Source organism: Oreochromis aureus, linkage group 11, assembly GCF_013358895.1.
Source record: "Oreochromis aureus strain Israel breed Guangdong linkage group 11, ZZ_aureus, whole genome shotgun sequence".
NCBI classification, from domain to species: domain Eukaryota; kingdom Metazoa; phylum Chordata; class Actinopteri; order Cichliformes; family Cichlidae; genus Oreochromis; species Oreochromis aureus.
In genome coordinates, this window is record NC_052952.1 from 29,522,962 (window position 1) to 29,541,209 (window position 18,248).

The 18,248-nt window shown below is 39.2% G+C and overlaps 1 protein-coding gene across 5 annotated transcripts in view; it reads left to right on the top strand.

Moving 5' to 3' along the window:
- The first annotated feature begins 3,926 nt into the window (after window positions 1-3,926).
- Window positions 3,927-18,248, top strand: part of mef2d (myocyte enhancer factor 2d) — a 102,296-nt gene continuing 87,974 nt past the window's right edge. For 2 of the 5 annotated variants that reach the window (XM_039619386.1, XM_039619388.1), the window contains exon 1: window positions 3,927-4,207. The gene's annotated coding sequence lies outside the window, so the exon portion shown is untranslated. The remainder of the gene's footprint in view (window positions 4,208-18,248) is intronic. The other 3 variants (XM_039619390.1, XM_039619389.1, XM_039619391.1) reach the window with 3 other exon arrangements.

Consider the following 18,248-nt stretch of genomic DNA (forward strand, 5'->3'; position numbering starts at 1 on the left):
AAAAAATTCACATTTTAAGACAATCTGAGGAGAGGTTAAGGGATCAGCAAACTCAGTGAGAACTTTTCTCAGAAAGTCTTAAATCTTGATATAAAATTTTAAAAATAACATCCAGTAGCTAATTTGAATGCAGACTAAAGGGGCTGACTAGCAATGAGCCTCACCTCTACACACCAGTACAGAATGCTGGCCATGCCGTCTTTTGTGTATACTTTATACACAAAAGATATTCTAATTTTTTATTCAGCACTCTGATAATAAGATTAATATGCCAGCTCAGTAGCCTCAAAAATACTAAGCTAATTCATCATTCTGTCTTCAAAACATGCAGCGCTCTGAGAGGTTAACAATTTGGAGCTAGGGCACAAACATGGAGCAGTTGTCAGTATTCATCAGTTCATGAAAGAAGAGTCTTCTTTTGATTGCATAACACCGGTCATTTTTCTGCAGTGTTCTCCAGCCATAGTGACCTCATGCCCTCCCAAACACATTAGCAGTCTTCAGGAGCATTGTGGGTTGGGAATTCAAGCTGATGGACAGTAGAGGGGTTACTGAATTCCTGCTTATATCTCTGAACTTTCTACTAAATGAGACCAACTGAGCCCAACTGAGCCCTTTCCCCGCCACAACTGCAGTTTGCACAAACATGAGCTCAAGCAATTAAAATACCATGGCAACATGAAATATAATGTGGAGACACTGGCACAACTGGCTGCAATCTTCAGATTCACATTAAAATAAATACATTTCTACAACCAAACAGATTCTTATGTTTTCCTGTTTCTCTCTGTGGGATCTGGGACTCAGTGAAACATGATAGTGTTTTGCCTCACCAGTGCACCAACACCAATTTTCCACCTCTTCCATTTATAATAATGACAAAAAATACAATCAGTAACCTACCACCTTCCCATAAGTAACCTACTTTATCACTTTTAGTTTATAAAAGCTTGATCACTTGATCCTTTTCCATTTCCAATATTACTGATAAGGAAAGCTTTTATGTTGCACTACTTTTACATTACAAACATTACATAAAGTCAGCCTAACTCTGACTACTACAGTACAAGTACAGTACAAGAAAAGGACATGCCTGTATTAAAAAACACATTGAAGCAGCTGTGAACTGTTGCTTATAGGCTTTAGCAATTAATTTTTAGCCTGAGTTTTGTAGCTTTTCCCTCCTTTGAAGTTGTTTACACAAACTTTCTAACACATGTTAAACCTGGTGCAAGGATTTACTTCCATTCACACCCCAGAACATCAGTGAAACCCATTTCAGTTCCTCCAAAAGGTGAGGTTGAGATAACAGCTGTGTGCAGATCAGCCACGTTTTTTCCAACACCAGAGTGAGAGAACTGTTTTTCATGTACGATGGTGCATTGTTGTGTTGAAACAAGAAAGATGCTACCTCAAACTGCTGTCACAAAGTTAGATGAAGACTACTGTCTAAAATATCAGTGCGTGCCGCAACACCAAAATTTGTCTTCCCTGCAAAATATAATCTATCACAGTCCAAAAATAGTCAAAAAACTGCCACAGACAGGTACTGCATGAAGATAACATCACAGGTAACGCCGGACTAATGCTCAGTAGCCAGTTTGCTCAGATTTTCTCAGTGGTACAGCTGTCATGCAGAAGGTCTCTTTGTGCTTCATCTGTTTAGTGATCTAAATATGACTTGAAATGATAACATCTATCTAATGAATTACAGTTAACACAACCTCGTGTGGCATCTTTGCTTCAACAGGGGGCGCCAAGCTATAGTTACAAGTTGGGCTGAATGAAAAGCTACTTGCTTTTATTATTGTGAGAAGAAAAAGTCCCCACAAAAGCAGTTTACAGTGGAATCTGTGCAATCCAACAATGACAAAGTTAAACTTCTAAATAATGCAGTAACTTATATGTCAGCAGGATCAGTAGCTTTGATTATGCCACTTGTACTGCTTGACATGAGCTGCGTTTCCTGTTTTTATTCCAGACTCTAGTCTGGCTGCGATTGTTTGCTGTCATTTTTCCCGTGGCATTTCGCTGACCCCGGGGGCGAGCAGCTGACCACTGGACTACCCAGCTGTAAGAGAGGAGGACAGCGGGGCGTCCATCTGACTACTGCAATTCTCCTCCGAAAAACCCCACCGTATAAGCCTCTTATGTAAAGCAGAAAACACTGGGTAATCTCTCTCTGTCACTCCCTCTCTCAGTGTCTGAGCTGTTGTCACTATATACTGCTACTAGTGTTTGTTAATTCATCACTTTGGTTCTTCCTTATTCAACTTTATCAGCAACAAGGAAATCTTATCTTCATCTTAAGATTTGTGATGTTGCATAATAAGCTTTACCAGCTATCCGGCCTTACTCTCAGTATGCTTTTACATGAAATATTGTTGCTCAACATCAGTAAGTTTCACTGAGATAAAACACTGCAAACTAAAAGATCCCTGAACACAAATTCCTTCCCTTGTGGGAAGCATTTCCATCTTGCTGCTGTGTGAGAGAAGTCAGCTGTCCACTCCCTGCTGTGTGCTGCTGTTGTCATATGTGGCATTACCATGCAATGTGACAGTGTAGTCCAGATTGTGTGGCACATTCCCTCTGCATGACGCCCACACATCACATTCAGGTGTGGGCCCGTGTACAGGAATACACTCACACACTCTTGGCATGCAGATGGTATATGCTGGTATGCTACATCATATGTTTTGTTCATCTTCAGTTCTTTTTTGTTATTCTATTTTAAATTATTTTACCTGACATTCCACTAATTTATTAAATGCTGGAAAGCAACAAATTACACTCATCCCAACATTTACAGAAGTATTATTTCTTGCCAAGTACTTTATATTTCTCCCGGACTACATTTTAATGAACATATTAGCTGACAGCTATTTTGCAGGATTTGCAGATTTTTTATTAGTTTGTATGACACAGAAAATTCATTAAAGTAGGTCTTTAAAAAAATGTTTATTTTCTACTTCTCTAAGTTGGACTTTATTCCATTTTATAATTTCACGGGTATTAAAAAGTTACTGACAAACCGCTGAACTAACTTTACAGGACCGTGACGTCACCTTTTGTAGTCGTAACGCTATCTCATGCACGAGCCTTATTAGCCCACTTCTCGAAGCCAAGCCATTTGCGCCGTGCTGACGTAACGTGACGTGGTCTAACGCACACACGCCGTTGAAATTGGAAAGAGTAAAAGGTTTTAACAGAAAGAAAGAAGTCTAATCGGGAGGGTGCGAAAGTAACCTTCGTGCAGGTGTTTCTCCCGCTGCTCCGCCACAAGCGCCAACTGACTACATGTGTCAAGGTAACGTCCCTACGTCCCCACTGTAAACATCGTGTTCCTCCGCCAAGAACGGTTAAGTAGGGCGGCGGAAAGTTACTGAACCCCACTCGCTCGACACCCAGTACAAACACAACTTTTCCACCCGGAAATCAAATAGTTAATTTTTATTTATTTACTTGCAACATGTATAATAGGACTACCTATGCGAATAGAACAAATAAAGGACGTAGCCTAACATTTATCCAGGGACTGGATATTAAAAAGAGGCAGTATTTTCCAATTATATGCCTTTCTAGGTAAATGTACAACCTAAACATCTACTGTGGGAGAGAAAAAGATGGCACTCGATAATTTAAAACGTTTGTTTTTATTTATTTCCCCACGAAAATTATACGAAAATCTCCTAGATGGTGGGAGATCTGGGAAAGGGGGAATTCAAAGCAACAAAAGCAAGAATATAAAAACAATCAAAATATGCTTAAGTCGCATAAGCTCCAATTTTCCGGTTAATGTAGCCCACAATAACAAGCAGTGAGAGTGTCTTTGCTCTCAAAACAAGACAAGCGGAGGGATATAAACTCTTAACACATGATGTCGCCATCAGCCCTTCCTACTTCTCAGCTCACCTTCCAGTAACTCCGCACCGACAATTTCATTGGTCGAGGCATCGCGGACAGCTGGCCCCCATTGGTCGCGCACCTGTCAATCTTAAAGCAATGCCACTCAGGATAGATTAGGCACCATTTGCCATAACTAAATAGTTACATTGTACATCAAGTAGGAAGAATTGTTTTAATTGGTAGTCCACCGCGCTCGGCGGAGAGTTCATCTTCGTCCAAACCGCCTGAACGCCTTGAATGCAACGAAGTGTAACGCTTGAATCTCCCGTCTCATCCAACAGATGTGGACACTGCCCGGGTAAGTCACTCTTTACCAGCTTGTGTCCGCATTTCACGTTTGCCTCATTTTTTTCCTGTCTCTTCCTGTGTTTGGGCAGTTCTGACAACTGCGTGTCCAGTCGCCGTGTTGTTTGTTGTTGTGGTGTTTGCACGTTTGTGTCGGAGTTGAAAAACTGCCACAGAGCCGTGGTTGTGGTAACTCTGAGGAGGATGTGCACGGTGCTCGCTGTAAAACCTCCCAAGTGTCTGTCAGTGTTTGTATCAAGTAAACAGTTCTTCGTGTAGTTTGCTAAGTTAACGCCAGTGCCACAGTCAGAGCTCACTTCTCACTGCGTGCTCGCACGTTTCAGTCCCACAGACCTTCAGTAAACAGCATCTTTCAGCTGGTGGATTTGAGCGTTGTGCGCAACAGTAATAACACTCCATTAAGAGCTGTCAGAAACGATTTACGACAAGTGTCAGCCGGGTTTTGACGTGATTTCTCTTCATTTCTTCAAACCCGTTTCATTCCAAGAAAAGAACGCATGTTTAGTTTATTGGCAACTTTTATTGCGCCATCAATTTCGTTTACGTGTGAAATGACAGGTTTACATTGCGGAGATAGTGGGCAGATGAAGAGAGAAGAGCGCAGTTTTTGCTCTAGGAAAACTGTAGTGATTGGTGAAATTGTGTTTCTTTATCAAAAACCACATCGGACGCTTTCCCTCATATCCTTTAAGCTATCGCGGCTGTTGAATTATTTTATGTCTCTTTCATGAGCCCATTTCCGACAATTGTGCTCTCATTGCCGTGCGTAATTGCTTCTCTCCCGGGAGAGAGTGCCATCAAACTTCTAATTTCCCCCTCAAACCCGGAAACCATTTTACTCGTGGAAGCAGCCCGTAATGATGGCATCAATAAACCCAAATAAAACTGCTGTCAAGTCAGCTCTGAGTTTTGCTTGAAATCAGAACGGGCCCGTCTGCCTTCTTTTCCCACGCACAGCATCTCAGAGAGGCAGGTGATTGGGATTAGAGGGCAGCAAGACAATGAGAATATGTCCCTAGAGAGGAGTCTGGCATGTCAGGAGGCAGGAGGAACAGTTATCTATTACATCATTATCTAGTGCAGCAGAGGAATGCACCGCAACACTGGCAGATGAGCGGTTCAACAATGCCTGCAGGTAAAGTCCAGATTGCCAAAAAGGTGTCAGTGGCTCTCCAGGGAGCCAGTCCAGGTAAGGGTGCTAGTGAGCGTCGCAGCAGCCAGAGGAGAACAGATTAGGTGTTCTCTGTGAGTCTTTGTCAGTAGGGCATGTTCGCCTTAGAAGCTTACACCACAGATGAGTGTTTGTCCTGATAAGACAGGTAATATGGAGATGGAGGGCAGAACTGACTGTGGGCATTAAACCACTGATGAATATACAAAAGTATCAAGAATTGCAACTAAATTGCTCATTTCAAGTAGCATCAAATCAAAAAGGCTAGAAATATTTTTTTAAAAACCGTTAATATTCACAGAAGAATTTGCTTACTTGCTACTAAAGACTGAAAATAGATTTTATTTTGCTTTTTTAATCTTAATATGAACATGTCGTGCCCGGTGAATTAAGAAATGAAAGTTATGTTCTAAGAAGTAACAAATTACAACTCTCAAGCGAAATCAAAGTCAGAACTTCATCCAGAAAACTGGATCGGCCAACATCAGATCTTCTTCTCCTGGTCTCCCTCAGCTTTCCTTTGGTCTAACATCTTAAATGTGATAGCTGTTTGAAAGTTTGCCGCTGTTTTGAAGCTGCCAGTATCCCAGTTTAATTCTCTAGTATAATTTAAGTCTAAGACGTAAAGGTGGTCACAGGTTTGGGTGTAACTGCAGCATCCCTAGCTTAACACCTATATTGTATGCTGTTCTCCCCCCAATCTCCAGCTTAGGTTTTGCACTAAAAACACTAACGTTCACATCAGCCATATCTTTTTTTAAAGATATGTGAGCAAAATCTGAAGTTGGACTGATTGAAATAAATGCTTTTTGTGTTTCTGACATTATCAAGATGTCCAGGCAGCGATTATCCCCTTACTAATGCATCACCTTATCTCTCTTATCCTTTTGTTCCATTCGAGATTGTGAGGTGTGACCCTGCTGGCTGTAATCCTGATTCTGACATTATCAGAGGTCCTATATAAAACATCGCCATCTCCTTCAGAAGTTTATTCCACTGCTGCACTCTGGTGCACCTTTTAAAGGAAGGCAAAATAGTTGCTCTTAGGTGTGCAATAGAGTCTCAGGGTCTCTAAATTTCTGAAGTACTCTCCCCACTGCTTGTGTGGCCATATAGGAATACAACCCATGAATTGAGCAAAATTTATTTTGTAACCGGACTTGTTCAGTGAAAAGAGGCTTATGCTTCAGATAACTTGCAGTATAGGCTCAATTGTCATAATGGGCTTTTGTGTCCCTGAGAACTGTGACTGCTGGCAAATCTGTAGCTCTCATTCCCAGTCAAAACACCTTAGAACTTACAGAGATGACTTTTATCGTTGAAATGAATTATCATGGAATTAATTGTGCTGAATCCAAATTAAGAGTTGAGATTGAGAACATGGGGAAAAACAAAACAAACAAAACCAGGTTTGGTTTAGGTTTTCCATGCCAGAGCTCTACCATGTGCTCCCATCGTGTGCTCTGTTGGCCACAGTCAAAACACAGTGGGGGAAGCGTGCCCCCCTCCTTCTCTTTGCTTCTGCAAATTTGAGGAAGTACAATCATTCTCTCCTGGTGCAGCTTCCTGCTGAACTGCAAACACAGGCAGTCAGCTGGCGCATTTTCCAGACATTACAGAGATTGTCGGTGTCCATCAGAAGCGCAGTGACACAGCTGAACGTGTTTAAATACACAGCCCTGTAGTTTCTTGTGCATACAGCATTTAAACATTCAGTTTGATGGCTTCGTAGGACGTGTCCTTAAATGTATCAACGCATGCAAGTGCATCAGTGCTGAGGCTGCCGATTGTTTTTTCGTACTTAATTAAACTTTTTTTTTTTTTAGTTAAATGTTTGAAAATTGTGAATTGGCCCAATAATAAATTAATTTAATTTGTTAATTTAATTTTCAATATGAGAAGCTGCAAATCCTCCCTTTGGAGAAGCTGTGAGAAGAAAATGTTTTGATGATAAATGACTGAACCGACTGAGTTATTCATTAATTTCATTTGAATTTAGTCAGCTAATTAGTTCATATTAGGGCTGGGGTTGGACGATGTGCTAAAACTCTCCAACCTGCCGCTGTCAATCCAACAACTGGTGATAGCTGGCATGTTTGCGGACTTCCACACAGCGCTTTGTTCTGCAGTGCTCAACATTGACCATACAGCTCCAGCTCTCAACAGCTTTACATTGGTGAATCTTACACGAGGCTCAAAAGCAGCACTTCACATTTTCTAGAAGGGACCATCTTCAGCTACTGGTCTTTTAATTATTGAATATTTACTCATTTTAATTATCAAGGAGGTAGAACACTCAAAAAGTAAAATAAAGTGGCAAAAATCTTAAAAAACAAACACTGGATGTTATTTTAATATATAAATATGTTTTGCATTGAACCACTGTGGTACCGATGTTACGTGTTATATTCTTTCTTGTCTCTTGGACATAGAAAAGGCCTCTAAAGTTTAATTCTAACAAATGCATACATGAAGCAAGCCGCCTGCTAAAGACACTAGCTTACAGGGTAATGATTATGTGTTGAAATAGCCAGCAGTAACCTTTTTAATAAGTGACTCACGCTAGGCGGATTACTTTTTCAAAATGATAAGCAACGTTAAAGGTTGTTGACAGACCTGCCTGTCATATGTAATTCCTGTGTAATTACCACCAGGACCAGCCTGTTAAAACAATAAGAATGCCTAACCGATTGAACCTCACCTCTTTCTGCTGAGTTAATTGTTTTTTTTCCCCTGATCAACTGGCCAGTCAACTCAATCTAGAAGTTATTTAACATTCAGTTAGTTAACATCAAAGGGGTGTGACTAGTGGAATAATTCACAGTAGAGCTGGGCGATAGAACGATAACGATATGTATTGTGAAATAACTTTTTCTCGATAGAAAAATGAAACTATTGCGATAGACCTCATCTCTCTCTCTTCCTGTCTTAAACAAAAGAACAGCCAATCCAAATTAAGTAGCGCATAGCCGAACCAATCACAGCCGCAGCGTCACGTCACGTGACTTGTTACGTACAGCACAAGTGCCCAGCCGCACATGTGTATTTGTTTGGGAAGCAGCCAGCCGCCGTGCCGGCCAGTTAATGGAGAAAATGAGTTTGCCCGCTAGAGAAAAATCAACCGAGAGCTTGGGTGACCAGGTTACCGAAGAGAACACAGATGATGGTTCCAATGCCGGAGAGATTGTTGAAAGGAAGGGCCAGAGAAGTTCCGTAGACTAAAAGCGCTAATTCGTCATCGAAAACAACCAGGAGAATCCCTGCGAAGCAACAACAGTCAATTGAGTCGGCTTTCTCCAGCGTCTTACCATATGACAAAAAAGAAGAGACATAGCGACATATCGAATGCCATAGCCTACCGTCTTGCTAAAGACATGCTACCAATAAACAGGGTCGAAAATGAAGGATTCAAGCAGCTAATTGAGGTAATAGCTAAGCTATACAACAAGGAGAGATTGAGAATTTCCTTTTAGTTCTCAGTTTATTTGATATTGACAAAAGTTAGTCAATTTTGTCTGTTCTTCTGTAAAACAAACTAAGATTTAGAGAATTAATTTTTAGAATATTTTTAGAATTAATATTTTGTTTCTAAGTGGAATCGACAATTTAGTACTCTGTTTTGTTTGTTCTATTTTGAAACTTAAATGCTTTAGCGGCTACCTTTTTGTGTAGTTTGCAATATTTGCCTTTATTTATCTGAAACTGAAGTCTCATGTTCTTTAAGTACATCTACCCTGTTGAACTTATTATGGGAAATAAATATTTAAATCAAAACAAGCTGCTGATTATTTCACATTTTACTTGTGAGCAACGGCACATTTAAATCTTACAAATATAGTTATTTGGCTTATATCGTGATATATATCGTTATCGCCTGAAATGAAAAAAACATATCGTGATATGAAAAAATCTTATATCGCCCAGCTCTACTTCACAGTATAATGAAATCAAGAGATGTTACCTAACGATGCCGTCACAGTTTTATGAAGAAAGAATAAAATGCCTCTTAAAAGGAATGAGTTCTGTATTTAATCATTCATCAGCACTCTGATTTACTTTTCACCACTTTCTGCCATTTATCCAGAAGGACTCAGAAGGTTGACTAATTTGAAATCAGTACTAACCAGCAAGATGTATAATGTTTGTTTACCTTGCCCTAATTTACCATGCCATGTGGAGATGTGAAGTAATAACTTTTTGTAATCTTTCCAAGCACTTTAAGGAGGCATGTTGGTCTTAAATTGTAGAAGGAGGCATGAAACATCATTTAAGTGCTTAGAAAAAAAATCTTCTATTTACTAAGAATTGTTATGTGATATGACTAAAAAATGCACGAGGTACTAATGTTGCAAGTGTGTTTTCTTAAATTTATGTGGCTATTTAGATAATGGGGCACTGGCAGTATGCCTGCTAGTTAATGTCCTAGTTAAACCTGATCATTAATTGAAGCAGCAGCTTTGATAAAATACGACCAAATTCTAACACTTCTTACCTACATTGGGATAATGAAAGCTTAGACTCTGTACCAGAGATTTGAATTAAACTAAGGAACAAGTGAGCAGCAGTGCATTTGTTCCCTGACAGATTTTCCAGAGCCCTCCATTAGTCAAGACCTTCCTGACTTTCATAGTGGAAAAGTCTGAGGTCTAATTTTCATTAATCAATTTGTTTGTTGGCTGGGCTGGGTATTGATGGGCTTTAATCACTGCTGAAGCCAAGGCCACATTAGCTAGTGAGAGCAGAAAATTACATCAGCATGCTGTGGAACTTAAAAACCCTGTTTTATATTTCAGCACCAAGGAAACTGAAGAGAAAAGAAATAAGAAAGTTGTTGAATAGAGGCGAGCTGTGCTACTGTAGCTACCATGTTGTGCAGGGCGAGTCACCTGCCACCTCACTGATTTGCCTGTTTACCTTTTCAACTCAGACTTAGCCTTGTATAATAGTAGTAAAGCATCTGTGTTGGGTATGTGTTTTCCCTGTGTTCGCCCTCAGCTGACCCACGCTCTCATCCCACGATGGCGCAAAAACCTTCCTTGCAGGTTGGGTTAGATAAGCGTCACCCCTTCACCGTTGTCAAACTGAAAGCCTTGCACCACAAGCCATGCTCCTTTTCAAACTGATGGAGCATTTCAGCAGAAAGGAGCAATTACTACCTGCTCTGGTCCTGTTGCTTTCATGGCCTCTTTTGTGTGCTGATTCCAGGGCAGATTTTATCCACGGCTGTTCCCACGCTGAGCAAGGAGAACAGGAAGAACTCAGCTGCACAGCAGGCCTCTGCCTTCTGCTATTATGGCCATGATTCAATCATTGCAGGGCAATGCTTTAGCCTGGCACATTGAAAGAGGAAAAAAAATGTCCTCACTCCCTCTCTGTTAATGGAACTTAAAGCCAAAGGTGTTTTTGTACCAAGAGGAGACCATCAGCCTTTTAATGTGGGAAGTAGCAGCAGCAGCAAGCTTCACCTCACAATCCACTCTCCCCCTGCTGTGGTTTTAAAATGGCCTCCCTTCTGTGCTTGCAGCCAGAGAAGCCCCACGTGTAGTGGAGGAACCAGACCAGGCGAGATTTGCCGTTCCTCGCGCGGCTCATCGTGCCTACTGTTTGTTGTCTTTCCCCTGACTCCGAGTGGAAGAGTTCAGTGTGTTAGATTTTTAGATTTGATTTGTTTTTAGTTATACATACTCGGATTACAAGCAAAACAAATAAATAGGACTTATCGAATAATGTTACATGACACGGATACAGTTTGCTATTACTTGCGCTAAGCATTGCAAAAATCCATTTAACCAATCCAGCCAACATTTTTATTGGCAATCTGGAGGCATCGATACTTGAAATACAATTTAGTGGTAGTAAATCAAAATTAAATCTCAATCTACTGCAAAATTTCAAATCTGTGTGTATATCTGTCTGTAGTAATGCTGTGAAATATTTAACATTGATTTTAACTTGACGAATGGAATACCAAAATAGCTTTTATTAAAGCGGAACATTTCCTGTCTACTAATGAAGACCACGGGATGTAGCTGAAAGCACTGGAAAAAAAAACATGCGGACCTTGAGATAAGGCTTTTTGTGTTGTTGTCAAATTGCTATTGTTGTGGTTTGGAAAATAGCCTTTATGTGCAACTGACATAGAATCTGAATGACAGAAAACTGTCAATTGAACATTGCTGTATTTCTTAAAATGATAAAAAAGCAGATATCAGAACAAACGGTAAGTATCTACGATCATGGGTTCAGTTATGCCAAAATTTGAATTTAAACAAACTTTCCAAGAAGTATTAGGTCTCCTGACAAGAACTACTGGCGATAAAGATATCAGGGAGATCTGAAATGCTTTTTTGGCAAAGCATGACCGTGCTCGGCTCTGAGCTATGCTGTAATTTACCAGCTTTTGTTTTCATACCAGCTGGGAACACTTGGATGAAAAAAAGAAGGGAAGAAATCTGATTATTCGTCCAGCATATGATTATCTTTTGGTGCTTTTAAAAAAAAACAAAAAAAACCGCATCCACCTTAGTATTTCTTAAACTGTTTGAAACATTTACTTGGAATTTAGGATATTTCCTCATGGTTTACACGTGGCATGGAATGTCAGTGTTCCAGGATCTCAGTGAAGTGAGAACACCATCTGTCTCACCTTGTTAAAAGTACTATACCACCCCATAAAAGCATGCATTTATTATTTGGTTTCAAAATCGTCACAGATTGTTTTGATTTTTGTAATTTATGTTTTATGCGATGTTAAAGCAATGAAAAATAAACATATGAATACATCAGGGAAAAGAGATATTTCTAAAGTTGAGGTATTTTATTGGGCAGGAACTAAAACTGTTTAAGACCTGAAATGTCTTGTAGACAAATTGATTAGTCATATCAAAATTTTACAATCTTTAATGTACCATTTAGCATTTTACATAATTTTTTGTGGTGTAAAATGTCTGCAAAGTCACAAAAGCTATTGTGTGTCTAGTTAACATTTGCCTTGCTCGTATGTCCATAAAGCTATGTTTAAAAAACAAACAAACAAAAAAAACTGCAAAACAGGCAGACTTGTCAGAAACTTTACACCTCATATGGAAATCAGTGTCTGGGTTACTGTATTTTCATGTCTCTGACCTGACCTCAGATGGCTTGTTTGTGAGTAATCCATGACAATATGGCACAAATAATCCAGGAAATATTAACACTATCCTGTAATGTTGTGACTTGTTTATGGCTATGGCTCTGGCTTGAATGTGTGCACATGAATTATGAGGTTTAGTTACCAGTTTTGTGTGGATTGTTGTTATCCTCATAAGAATATGCAAACAATTTTTTTATGTCGTTCAGAACAGACTGGGCTTTTATGCACGAGCGATTTAAAGAAGCCAAAATGTTTCAGACAGAAGGTGAAAAAAGCTGCTGCAGCAATGGCGCGTTTTAGTTGACCACCAAATTAAAATCATCAACCTGTAAATTAATATGATATAGGCTTCTTAAATTGAAAAAGATATGGTCTGTGGAGTCTGTGTTGGACGTTTTTCAGTTAATAATATTAATAAATTTTGTAGTCCAAACAAGGTTTGTTTGTTTGTTTTTTATAAATTGGAGCAACAGAGAAAAGTGTTTTCACTGATAATGAAACTAGTCACTTTGTGCAGCACTGGACTCCATCCGGTATATGATGCATATGGTTTGAACACATGAGTGTTTTTGTTTGTTTGTTTATTTTTTAAATTCATCTTGGATGGTACTGAAGCTCTCAAACAGACAGTTGTGGGTCCCCTTGGCCACCCAACTCCTGGAGCCATTCACTCATGTTGACAAAATTTCTGTACAGACATACAAACATACAAACACCTGCAAAAGTACTCAAAGCAGGACCAGGTCCCCTTCAGGGCCACATTTGGCACTGAAGACAAATGTACACAGACTCACTAGCTGAAAATGTTACCAGTTTTGCTGTCATGACTGGTGAAAATTCCTCAATGTACATACTGTAATTGTTTCCTCATGTAGCCTGTAAGTACTTGCCAACATGGCCTCTCTCATTTGACCCTTAAGGCCAAAGTGAAAAATCAGGGTACACAAAAGCTGTAACTGCAGGCCAACAAACTCCCTTACTTACACAGGACTAATCCCTGTCCTCCAGCAAGCTCTTAATTGGGCCATCATCAGCTGCTGATCTATGGGTTAAACATCAATTAAGGTAATGAGCACATAGAGAAGAGGGAAGAAGATCGGGTTGGGGAGATGCGGGGGGGAGTCAGTCCGGAGGGCAGGGAGGTGATCAGGACCCACCCTGAGGAAGACTGAGTGTGTGTGTGTGTGTTTCAGTGAAGAGGTAGCTTAACGAGTGGAGTGATTTTTGAGTCGTGGAGTGGAGTGTTGATTATGGCTGTGCGGGATGGAGGCTGCTTCAAACAGCTCGATGGAGACTTCTTGTTAGTTTAGCTGTATTTGTGTTGGACAGGCTGTGGTCTGGGTGAGATCCTCAGCATGTTTCAGGACAGTAATGTCTAATCTGCTCTTCAGAATGCAAATACTAAAATAACAATTAAGATTTTCACATCATTAAGTTAAGAGCTAAGGTACAAAATATGGCAAATAATATTAATTGGCTAACTGTTTTTTTTTTTTTTTTTATCATTTTGAGTATTATAAATTATTTAAATATTACTCCTTACTCAGAAATTTCTTGTAATTTTGTCATCAAATATTTTCTTCTATGTAGTTTTAAACATTTACTTATTCTGTCTTTTTCCTCTGAGAAACATTCCAGTAAGAACAATTGATTTGATTGATGATTTTATGATACTCTATGAAAGTCGATTGAGGAGGAGACATCATTCCCATTCCCATCCATACTGCTTGACTGACAGATAATCTCTAAAAGGCACAGGACAAGATGGATATAAAATCAAAATGTAAGTTACTTCTTGGAAGACAATTTTTCATCATAGAGTACCAAAATAGTATAACATTGTCTAGTACTTCTGAGAAAATTAGTAGCTACATTGCAAAAAAAAATCACATTTGTTTGTAACTAGGGATGTTTAACTTAGGAGTGTTGTCCATCTCCTCCTCAGAGTGTTAATACTATAGGTTGTTTATTTGAGTAGTAGTCCATGAATGTTAGAAAGAAACCCACACAGCCTTTGGTATATTTTTGATTTGATGAAGCTAGCATTTGCATAAAGTTAGCATTAAACCTGTTTAAAACCTAAATACTTGAGATGGTCATTAGAGAAACATTCTAAGCTTTCAATGCTGTAATATACTGCAACTTGTCTTTCTACTTGTCTTCATTTGACTGAATAGTGAGAAGCTGTTGTATCACTATGTGAGAGGTCAATAAAATGTCAAACATGTCTGCAAGAATTCATTTGAAACACTTTTGCCCCGTTAAATTCAACATTCCATATTTAACAAACAGATGATTCAATCTTCAAAACACATAACTATTTTATAAGCAGACCTCTTAAGATGACTTGTAGATTTAAAAGAATCCTAAAATGTGCTTTTCTTTCATGTCAGCAGTCATGTTTTATTGCTTCACATCAGCTTGTTCAAACAGCAACCACATTTCTCTCTAGAATTAAAGTTTTAAGTTATAGTTTTGAATGCAAAACTGCAGTCAGTCAATCAGATATAAATGAAGTTTCTTCCAGATGGAAACTCGATGTATCTTTTTTACTTTCCAAAAATGAACAAATTTTCAGTTATGAAAACCAGACATCTCAGTATATCCAAGAGCTGGTCGACCTAAGTTTAAATGCATTAGTAACCCTCTATCTATTGTGCTGTGGGCAGAAAGGTCATATTTTATGTTCTGATTCTGATTGCCCAACTGGATCAAGAATCAAACTTTAAGCTTTTAAAAAATTCTTCACAGGAAATAGAAAAGTGCAAGTGACCATCAGAAAATTGTATATCAATGACTGGAACTATTAGAATGGACTTTCTGGGCTTTTGGAGCTCTCACTGTCGGTAACATATGAAACAGAAGCTCCAAACTGCAATGACATGTCTACAGACTCACCTACATGCAGGCGGATAGGAAAAAAAAAAATCAATGCTACTGCTGTTACAGATACCGAAACTAACCTTTTATCTAGGATGCATAAAGGCAACATACTTTTTTTTTTTTTTAACTTAATGCCTGTTTCTCTACAAAAACAATTTTCTAATTGCTTTTGAAGTAAAAGTAACTTTGCCTTCATCAAATAGATTAAAACTGGCAAAACTCTAATTTAGGATCCATTCTAAAATCACACCATCAGGTATGCAATGGTAGCTTTGGATACAAGACTATTTTGATACTTCTTTGCAGTTGATACCAAAACTTTCATGCACTGAATTGGGATTAATGGCAAGTGGAAGGTAATATTCATGTTGACACTGACCTCTTTCATACAGTGTGTTCAGTGCGGGACTGTTGTGCTTATATTCTGTATGTGTTTTTTTTATGTGAAAGGTAAAGAGACGGAATAAGCGGATATTGTTATTGCACCTTTAAGCTGGCACCAGAGTCAAGTCCCAGAGACTGAATCAATGTCTGTGTGAAAGGGAGATCCAGGATTGTGGAGCACTCTACACTAGACACCACAGCTCTGTTCTGTTTCACGTCACACCTCTGATTCGGGTACATCAGCATGTTATCTGAAAACACACACTGGAGCCTCAGTGTCATTTGTTCCATTCGCTGTGAACAAGCAAAGGTGGCATAATGAGAAGTTAGTGTCATTATAGTATGAAAGGGAGTTCATTTAATCCATTATTGATCCAATTTGCCAACCAATCAGTGTTTTCAGTTGAGCTAATGCTCTCATGTTGGTTCCTGAATTGGTTTGTGAATAAGGTTCTGGGGATATTTAGTTCCCGGGGCCATTTAATCAATATGGCCATTACACTTTGCCCACTGAAGAGGAACCTGTGAGATACACCTCTGCTCTATACTGATCAGGAAAATATGATGCAGAATATTTGGAAGTTTTGTTGCTGTGAAAACAACTCGATATGTTGTGCCTTTCTATATGGAAGGTGACTGCTGGTCTCACCTTTAAGTGCCACTCAGGGACTCTGATCTTATAGAGAAAGTTGGATCCCAAATTCCCGTTTGACAAAATTTGCTCTCTCTGTTGACTGTCATCCTGACCTAAATTATAATCAGCCCTCTGTGGTTTACCACAGACTTTCCATTCATCTCCCTGATCAACAGCAGCAGAGAATTTCTCTTCCTTGTCCTCAGATGACAGATTCTGGGGAAGTAGAGCAGGAGGGTGGCCTGGACTTTAAAGAGACCTTCTGGTAATCTGAAAGGTCACAGGAGTCTGAGTGTTCTGCCAGTGCCCTTGAGCTAGATGCTGAATGCTGAACTACTTAATAGCACTGAAAAAAAATATAATAGTTTGGTTTCAGCGATGATGAAAATGTGCAATAATTTCCACCATCCATGTACACCGTGTTTGCTCGTTCTGTGAGATGCAATTATTATGTGAGGGTCTGGTACGTAAAAGTTGCACAGAAATGGGGAAAAAAAAAAAAAAAAAGAATGGTAAATCCCTCAGTTGTTGGCTTTTTCTTTTTTTCTTTTTGGCTAAAAATATCTTGTTCAGGGTGCTAAATATATTTGGTCTGCCTCTGAAGAAATTGCTGGAAAACCAGCTTTGGAGCCAAAATGGAAATCTGGGCTGACCTCGTTTTGACTACGAGGTAGAAGCAGATGAGAAAATAAAAACACTGAATGCACGTAACATTTATTTTGATCAGGGATTTTGGAGTCTGCAGCTCTCTGCCCCTCTCATTACATTCTATCTCCTGGAGTCTGTGGTGTTTTGTGATCTCGCTCTGTTGCCTTGTGCAGTGTGCTTCACTATAGCACTTTATCCAGATTAAGTTGTGTTTTCCTTCTTTTAATACACTTGTTACCAAAGAGATAATCTAATGCAAAACTAGCCAAATGGATATCGTACAGCATGTGCAGTGGGATCAAAGGCCACTGGCCCTGGATCAAGACACAGCCCGTTGCTTCTCTGTAGGTTTAATGCAACTTAAACCCAACACAATTTGCAGGATTAACCTTTAGTAACAGGGGCTTGATGGGCCCTCGCAGCACTCTCAGGGTTGCACTGCAGAAAACCAATCTTGGTTTGACCTTGACAAGGCCGTACTATCAAAATCCACTTACATTCAGTTTGAATCCATTTAGTTCAGCTTCTGACAACCTTAAGCATTACAGCCTTTTTATTTAAAAATTCTCCTATGCACTTAGTAAGCTTGGAGTTCTTAAACGGAGAAAAAAAGAAAGTGAAAAGAAGAGAAATGATAAACTAAACGAACAGCACTCAGTAAAAGCAGAAATAATCAAATAAGCTGCCTGCACTGTTGCTTATTTAATCTAAATAACATTTTTGTGTTTATAAGATCAAAAAATTTGATTACTTGGACTCAACATATTTAAACCTGTAATATCAATGAACATTTGATTTAAATCCGTAAACTGGAATACTTCTAATGAGTGAAACTTTATTGAATAAGGTCAACTTGATCTGTATTGTCTTGCTTCTGACTTTAATTCAGAACTCACTCCAGTGTCCTACTGATGTTTAAAGGAAATAAAAAAAACAAGTGTCCTAGTTTGGATTTCTGTCTCATAGTGATGGACCTTGCTTTCCTAGCATCACAAAATCAGCATTTTATAACACAGCTGGAATTGAAGGTTCCTGACTTTGCCGGAAATCCAGTAAGAGCAGCAGATACCAGGAGGATTACTGAGAATCAGAATCAACAATGGCCAGCAATCCACAGCATTATATTTAGCTTAGATTAAGGCTTCTCTGTTGAATGACTCAAGCTGCAGTCTCCTTTGTGC